The following is a 9,176-nucleotide window of genomic DNA, read 5'->3' on the forward strand; positions in this document are numbered from 1 at the left end:
TGCCAAGTCAGCCAGTACATGCTGAAACCTAGCTAGCTGTCCCCCTTGTGTATTGATGCTGCCAGCAGTATGGGGTCTGCACATCACTTACAGCCACCCTGTACCAGCATGTAGTGGCTGACTTGGCATGATAGGAGTGTGATTGCTAACAGCAATCACAGTCCCATCATGCCTAGGCTCCAGCATTTACTGGTTGGATGTGTAAGTGCTGGAACCTAGGCACAATGGGACTTTGATTGCTGTTAGCAATCACACTCCTATCATGCCAAGTCAGCCAGTACATGCTGAAATCTAGCTAGCTGCCCCCTTGTGTATTGATGCTGCCAGCAGTATGGGGTCTACACATCACTTACAGCCACCCTGTACCATCATGTACTGGCTGACCTGGCATGATAGGAGTGTGATTGCTAACAGCAATCACAGCAAGCACAGTCCCATCATGCCTAGGTACCAGCATTTACTGGTTGCCTGGGTAAGATAGGAGTGTGATTGCTGTGTGGACAGTGTGGACGCAACCTGTGATCTATGCCTGTAATTTAGGGGGTTTTAAATATACCTTTTAATGCCATGTTTTTATGTGAATTCCAATTGATCTATACCAGCAAAGCTGAGTTTTTGCGTTATTCTGTAGAGCCATATCTATATATTTCCATACATTATTTATGTATACCTGCAAATACAGTGTTTGTATGTCTTATTCAGTTGATATTAACCTGCAATGCTGTTTCCATGTATTTATTTGATCTATACCTGCAATGCTACGTTTCATATACTATTGTATACCTGCAAATACAGGATTTGTATGTCTGATTCTGTTTATTTGATATATACCTTCAGTGCTGAGATCACAAGTGAATATCAGCTGATCTATACATGTAAAGCTTGGTTTGTGTGTTAATGTGTTAATCTATACCTGCTATCGGCAACTGGGGCTAATATTAATATATATGGGCAGCAGGGGCATCAATACACAAGGGGCAAAAACACTAAGGGGGGTATAAACGACAATGCAGTGTGAAAAATCCTTCCTGATGTAGACGTCTGTGACGTAGATTGTGTCCTGCTGTTTGTGTGTTTTTGGTTATCAGTGTAGCAGAGCCTGTCCTCGGGTGTGTGTATAGGTGTTGGTGTGGCAGAGCCTGTCCTGATGTGTGTGGGTGTCTGTGTGGCAGAGCCTGTCCTGGTGTGTGTGTGTGTGTTTGGTTGTCGGTGTGGCAGAGCCTGTCCTGATGTGTGTGTCTGGGTGTTGGTGTGACAGAGCCTGTGTTGGTGTGTGTGTTTGGTCATTTGTTTCCTGGCACTTAACTTACAGTAGGAATTATTTAATTTATATCTATCCAGAGATAAAATGCCCTCCTGAAGTTGTAGTGACTTCAGGGGACAAAACGTTCAAGGCCCTGAAATCATTTAGTGGAAAAGTTATTTATTGTGTTATAATATTTATTTCAAGGATTAGTCACACTCAATTGTGGCTTCAGGCTTCCCATGTTGAATGATCAAGTATTATTTTAGCCCAATAACAAAAGTATAATTCCATAGCACATTACTTTTGGAAATTATGAATGCCCCCCCAGTTTGACTGTGGTATCTTGTGTGCCCCCCCCCCTATGTATTGTTTCTAGAGTCGCCACTGGCTATTATGCAACGGTGAATGATAGGTGTAGTCCTTGTCGCGAGGATTTATGCATCCATAAGTTGTGCTAAATGTAAGAGGCGTTTGACACGGTTTACGCGGCGTGTGATCTACCGGTAGAACTATCTAGATGAGGATTCAAAACCATATTCAAGTCACCCACCAGAATCGTGAGGCCTTCCTGAAATTCCATAAGCTTTTTAGTCGCGGACGACAGAAAGTGGGGTTACTGGCGGTTTGGGGCATACACATTTGCTAGAGTAATTTTATGCGTCCCTAAAAAACCTTTTATAAAAATGCAACGTCCGTCTGAGTCCTTCCAAACGGAAAGGTAAGTGTTTATGTAAGAAGATTGCCACACCTTTTGATTTGGAGTGTGGGTTACCGGCCAGAAAAATAGATGTGTATCTATGGTTCGTCAGTTTGGGTTCTGTGGAGTCACGAAAGTGTGTCTCCTGTAGGAAGGCGATACGTAGTTTCTGAAGGTGGAGGTCAAGTAAAAGTCTGGATCGCTTTTCTGGCACATTCAGTCCCCTGGTGTTCAGGGAGATAAATTTAATGGGTTCAAGAGTCATAAGGTGAGTCGGTAGAGCCAGGCCCGGACTGGCCATCAGGCACACCGGGCATTTGCCCGGTGGGCCGCGGCCGGGCCAGATTGATTTAGGGGCTAATGGAGCTGCAGCTCCAGGCCCCTACCTTAAAATAGGCCCAGTCAGGACCGGACTGACTGGGCCTATTCGGCCGTCCTTAATGCAGGGCAAAAGGGGCACCTGCCCCTTAAGCCCGCAGCAACTGCGACCGGGCCCGCAACTCTAGCAGCGGGCCCGCAACTTACCTGGCAGGCGCGCGAGCAGCGTCTCTTCTACCGCCAGGGGGACGCAGGACTCCAACAGAACCATGTGACGTACGCCACGTACGTCACATGACCCTGCTGCGCGTCTGCTTCCCCTGTGTAGATCTGCCGGCGTCTGCGAGCGGCGCGTACAGACAGTTCAGGTAAGGGGGTGAGGGAGGTTGTATGGAGTATGTGAGATTGAATGAAATAATTAATTAATGAGAGTATGTGAAGGAGTGAGTGAATGAATGTTTGTGAATGAGTATATGCAAATGAGTATCTGAATGAGGGAATTAATGAGTATCTGAATGAGGGAATTAATGAGTATCAATGTATGAATGAATATCTGAATGAGTGAATGATTATCTTTGAATTAGTGAAAAAATATTTGTGAACGAGTGAATGAATATGTGTGTGTGATAGCATGGATGCGTAAGGGGGGGCAAAGATGCAACAGGCAGGCTGTTTTGGTGGCAAAGATGCCACAGGCAGGCGGAGGGTGCGGGTGTCAGCATGGCAAAGCCTGTCCTGGTGTTTGTGATTGGGTGTCAGTGTGGCAAAGCCTGTCCTGGTGTTTGTGATTGGGTGTCAGTATGGCAGAGCCTGTCCTGTTGTGTGTGTCTGGGTGTCAGTGTGGCAGAGCATGTCCTGATGTGTGTGTGTGTGTCTGGGTGTCAGTGTGGCAGAGCCTGTCCTAGTGTGTGTGTGTTCGGGTGTCAGTGTGGCAGAGCCTGTCCTGGGGTGTGTGTTTGGGTGTTGGTGTGGCAGAGCCTGCCCTGGTGTGTGTAGGAACACAGTAAAGAACCCCAGCACTCCAATCAGCTTCCAATCCTTAGGTTACTTTTTTCCAAGAAAGCAAAACAAAAAAGCAACGTTTCGGCCAAACGTTGCTATTTTTGTTATGCTTTCTGTTTTTGTTTTGCCCTTTTTTCCTGCTAGCTCCCAGCTTCCTGGGAGTTGAGTGCTGAACCATTTCTTCTTTTTTTAACTGTCCTGGTGTATGTGTTTGGATGTCGGTGTGGCAGAGCCTGTCCTGGTGTGTGATTGGGTGTCGGTGTGGCAGAGCCTGTCCTGGTGTGTGTGTGTCTGGGTGTCGGTGTGGAAAAGCCTGTCCTGGTGTGTGTGTTTGGTTATCTGTTTCCTTAATTTACAGTAGGAACTATTTAATTTTTACTTATCCAGAGATAAAATGCCCTCCTGAATTTGTCGTGACTTCAAACATTCAAGGCCCTGAAATCATTTAGTGGAAAAGATATGGTATTGTGTTATTTACTCTATAATATTTATTTAAAGGATTAGTTGTACTAAATTGTGGCTTCAGGCTTCCCATGTTGAATGACCAAGTATGTGTATGTACATATATGTTTTTTCATAAAAATGGGCTGCTCAGTCTGAAATGCCCGGGCCTATTTTTTGTCCCAGTCCGGGCCTGGGTAGAGCTATGTGTAAGCAGACATGGTGTGGTCAGGGGCGGCCCTACAATAGAGCAGAGTGGGGCAATTGCCCCAGGCGGCACTTTTGAAGAGAGAACTTTGCCGCCCCAAGCGCTTTTTTTTTTTTTATTTATTTATTTTTTTAGCGGAGGAGAGAGAGGGGCGCAGAGTGGTTTTTGCTTACCAAGTTGTCAGTACCCACTCGGCGCCCCTCTCTCTGCTCTGTGAGCCCTCTAGCTCGGTGTCGGTGCCGGCTTGTAATGCTGAGCGCCAGAAGTGACGTTAATTTCCGGCGCTCAGCATTACAAGCCGGCAACGTGGCAGAACAGGGAGACGCTCCGCAGGACTGTTTAAGTACAAAGGGGGGGAATAGGGTAGATAATAGGGAGGGAGGGTAGATAATGGCATCGGTGAAGTTTAAAATGAGGCCCCCCCCCGCCGACGCCCCAGGCGGCATTATGTCTTGGGCCGGTCCTGGGTGTGGTAGATACAATTATACATTTCCCAGGCAGGCATAAAAGGACAAAAACATAACAAAATACAGAGAAAAAATGAATGGAACAAAAGTAAACTCTCAACAAACTATCGAGAGAGAGATGCCATAGCATCAACCAGAGAGCATGTTGTCCAGAGGACTAGACAGCAACCAAAGCACAGAGGCCCGTAGGGCTCCACGAGGTATGCTCCGGGGGGGAGAAATTGCTTGAGAGGTCGTACATACATATGTTTAATGGTGTGGTAAGAATGTTCTAGGCAACAGAACATAGTGTGCAAGGAGGAATTTCCATGAGGAGACAAGCTTATAAGGCAGTGTTAATGTAATGTGGGTGCGTGTGACATGAAGCTGCAAATAGGGCAGACCAGGGGCAGAAACGGAGCAGATAAACATAAAAAGAAAGAACCCCAGGAGAAACAAAAAAAGTAACAATCACTAAGGTATAGTGGACCGTAGCGTATGGTATGTGTATTCAAATGCCACAGTGCATAGAGCTGAAGTGTAAGTGTATGTAAGAGGAAAAATAAAAGCGGTAAAACTTCAAAAAGAACAGAAAGTAAGGCACATAACAGTTAAAGCTCACGTAAGTCCCGTCGTCCGAAGGCCATACATGATATAATGAAGCGGCCATAAGTCCCTTCGGAGGAAGGTGTGTGGTACGTGCATAGGAGAGGGAGCCAGTATCGAAACCGGAGCGGAACTGCTGGCGCTGTGTACTGGAGGGTAAGTAGTGCCCCCAGGTCGATAAGTATCACGGATGGGTTGTTTCCATAGGGCGCTGTACGGGATCTTCATTAGCAGTCATTAGCAAGGACTGAAGAAGAGAAATCATAAGGTCCCTGGGGGGGTGAAAATTATTGCTCCAATCCGCAATCCATCCTGGGTAAAAGAACCGCATAGCTAGTGGGGTGCAGGGTTACCACGAGTCCTCACGTTGTGAAGGTGTCTTCGTGGAGCGTTTTGTGCGAAGCTTGCGTTGAGGCAGCTGGGTCCAGAAGCCAGAGGAGTCGGTCAGTCTCGCCGCTGGGAGCGGAGAATTCATCCATTCCGGTATGGAGACCGGGGGAGATCTAAGGCTGTCAGGAATCCTTGGAGATCAGCCAGTTGTCGCAGTATATGAGTCTGATTACCGGTCCGGGCAATTAGCTGTAGCGAGAGGACGTAACAGGCTCCTTGTTTGTAGGGTGATCAGTGAGAGGTCTTGGAAGATACTGATTTTATCACCGTGGAAAGTAATGTCCCATTTAGCCCGGCACTGGCGCATGATTTGGTCTTTCACTTCTGCGGGCAACAGATAACATCCCGTGGCGGCATGTCTTCCGGGCCTCTCGGGCGTAGCGCCCTGTGGGCTCTATCAAAGATAATGGGAGTATCCTCGGGCACATCGAGGACATTGTTGAATAAGGCCTGAAGGGTGGAGGGTAAATCCGCGGCAAGGATGGTTTCGGGTAGGCCTCTCACACGAAGGTTGGACCTACGGCCCCTGTCGCACTAGGCGAGAAAGCATACCTTGATGTGTGGAATAGTGGTCCGTAAGGCTATCAACTGTAGCAGAAATCTTAGTGTGATCATCTTCCAGAGAGGCCACGCGGTCACCGAGATGTGATTTGATTTCTTTCAGGTCTTCCCGGAGACCCGACAAGGCAGAGTGGATAAGCCCGGCCATTTCCTTCTTAGTGGGTAAGTCTTTGATCGCATCTTGCCATGCCTGGTCGTGTTGTGGTAGTGAAGGAGCCAGGGAGCCCACAAGAGAAGGTGAGTCTAAGCGGGTGCTGCGTGGACTTGGTAGTGGCGACGCCGTCTTAGCACGCGGTGCCTCTGGTTCTCGGTCCGCAAAATTGTGGAAATAAATCCTCACCGAGGCCAGAGGAGGTTTCTAACGGTGCCCGGTGGATTTAGGCGTTGAAAACGTTTTGTGTGTCTTGCCCATGATCAGTTATTGGCACCCAAAATTCGGGAAAGTCAGGAAATTCCTCGGAGCTGTGAGGTTAGGCAACCATGTTCTTCAAGCGCCAGCCACACTCCCCCCATGATATGCCTTTTAACCCCCTTTATGCAACTCTGCCTCCAGAAATGCCTTTTAACCCCCTATATAAGGCATTTCTGGAGGCAGAATGGCATATAGGGGGTTAAAAGGCATATCATGGGACAGAGTGGCATATAGGGGGTATAAGGCATTTCTGAGGGCAGAGTGGCAAGCCTGGGGAAGATGTGCATAACTGGGGGGGGCAGGTTGGCAAATAAAAGGAAATAAAACAAAAAAAAAATTATTTTTCTCAATGGAAAAGGATCTTTACTTCTTCAATGAAATCTATAAATAGATAAAAGACCAAATGGCGCAATATCTTCCTGTGGATCGTAATAAGCAACGAAATGCACTTAAAGGATAGTAGACATAATCACAATGTTCTGCATAAACGTCTGGAAACAGGAGGGGAAAGAAACCCCAATACAGTCCTGAAGACGATACAGCAACTCTGTGTGCTCTCTCTCTCTCTCTCTCGACGCGTTTCGCCGCGTTGGCTTCCTCAGGAGAATTCTTTAAAATAAGTACTAAAATCTGCAATGGGTGTCTTTAAAAATATTCAGTGTGACACTGAATGAGAAAATATTCAGTGTGACGCTTCTTAATTGAAGAAATAAAGATCCTTTTCCACTGATATTACTGAAGAGCCTCATATATCGGCATCTTTTGTGAGCACAGTCACATCATTTTCTCAATTCAATTGGGTCAACGGAATTACACTATTGCAATTTATTTTGTTTTTTCCCCTACGTGTACATGCGCCCCTATATTGCCATATTGTTAGAATATTCTTTGTCTTGAATATCTAAACTTCTCCAGTGATCAAACAGCAATCAAGACCACAGCTTCTATGTCTTATTAATCAGGTTTATTCGATGACAAATTATCAATTCATACAATACCAATGCTGGAACAAATGTTGATAAAAGGTACTGTAGGCTAAGTATCTTGGTGAGATGAAGATGAGAGCGTGGAAAGAGCGTAGAAAGAGCGTAGAAAGAGACCTTGTCTTTGTAGTCATGCCAATTTATACCCCTTTACATTTGGTTAGGGTATACGTAAAGGAATCCTATTGGAACAGTCATATGATACACCGGCATCCCACAGAAGACCCTCTAAACTACGTCACTTAATTGATACCATATGTTCCTAGCACTCGAGTTGCATTCAGGCCTAAAATGTGCAGAACAAAATAAAAGTATAAAAATGATTTCTTACACATATCCATTTGTGAACATTGAGAAGAGTGTTTATTGGGTTGCTGTAGTGCTATCGGGGGAAGTATTTATTCATTTGATTTCAAGTATTGGCACGTGATTGGTGATTGTTTTTCTTTATTCTAGTCTTATATTCAGGCTTTTTCTTTTTTTCTTAAATTAATATGCCTGGGCATGCTCCTGATGAGGTTGTGGATGGTCTCCTGAGGGATGTCCTCCCAGACCTGGACTAAAGCATCCGCCAACTCTTGGACAGTCTGTGGTGCAACGTGGTGTTGGTGGATGGAGCGAAACATGATGTCCCAGATGTGCTCAATCGGATTCAGGTCTGGGGAACGGGCGGGCCAGTCCACAGTCCATTCCTCTTGCTGACACACTCCAGCCACATGAGGTCTAGCATTGTCATGCATTAGGAGGAACCCAGGGCCAACCGCACCAGCATATGGTCTCACAAGGGGTCTGAGGATCTCATCTCGGTACCTAATGGCAGTCAGGCTACCTCTGGCAAGCACATGGAGGGCTGTGTGGCCCCCCAAAGAAATGCCACCCCACACCATTACTGACCCACCACCAAACCGGTCATGCTGGAGGATGTTGCAGGCAGCAGAACGTTCTCCATGGCGTCTCCAGACTCTGTCACGTCTGTCACATGTGCTCAGTGTGAACCTGCTTTCATCGGTGAAGAGCACAGGGCGCCAGCACGGTGTTGGGCTGTAAGCACAACTCCCACCTGTGGACGTCGGGCCCTCATGGAGTCTGTTTCTGACCGTTTGAGTGGACACATGCACATTTGTGGCCTGCTGGAGGTCCTTTTGCATAGCTCTGGCAGGGCCCCTCCTGCTCTTCCTTTCACAAAGGCGGAGGTAGCGGTCCTGCTGCTGGGTTGTTGCCCTCCCACGGCCTCCTCCACGTATCCTGACCTCCACGTCTACTGGCCTGTCTCCTGGTAGCGCCTCCATGCTCTGGACACTACGGTGACAGACACAGCAAACCTTCTTGCCACAGTGCGCATTGATGTGCCATCCTGGATGAGCTGCACTACCTGAGCCACTTGTGTGGGTTGTAGACTCCGTCTCATGCTACCTCTAGAGTGAAAGCACCGCCAGCATTCAAAAGTGACCAAAACATCAGCCAGGAAGCATAGGAACCGAAAAGTGGTCTGTGGTCACCACCTGCAGAACCACTCCTTTATTGGGAGTGTCTTGCTAATTGCCTATAATTTCCGCTTGTTGTCTGTTCCATTTGCACAACAGCATGTGAAATTGATTGTCCATCAGTGTTGCTTCCTGAGTGGACAGTGTGATTTCACAGATGTGTGATTGACTTCGAGTTACATTGTGTTGTTTAAGTGTTCCCTTTATTATTTTGAGCAGTGTATTTGCTCGATTATAAGACAGGGTTTTTTCCAGAGCAAATGCTCTGAAAAATACCCCTCGTCTTATAATCGGGGTCGTCTTATAATCAGTTCTCAACTAGGTCTGACTATGAGACTAAGATCCAGATCCCCCGCAACGATGCAGGGGACCCGGATCATCC

This window comes from Spea bombifrons, chromosome 12 (assembly GCF_027358695.1).
Source record: "Spea bombifrons isolate aSpeBom1 chromosome 12, aSpeBom1.2.pri, whole genome shotgun sequence".
In the NCBI taxonomy this organism is placed as follows: Eukaryota; Metazoa; Chordata; class Amphibia; order Anura; family Pelobatidae; genus Spea; species Spea bombifrons.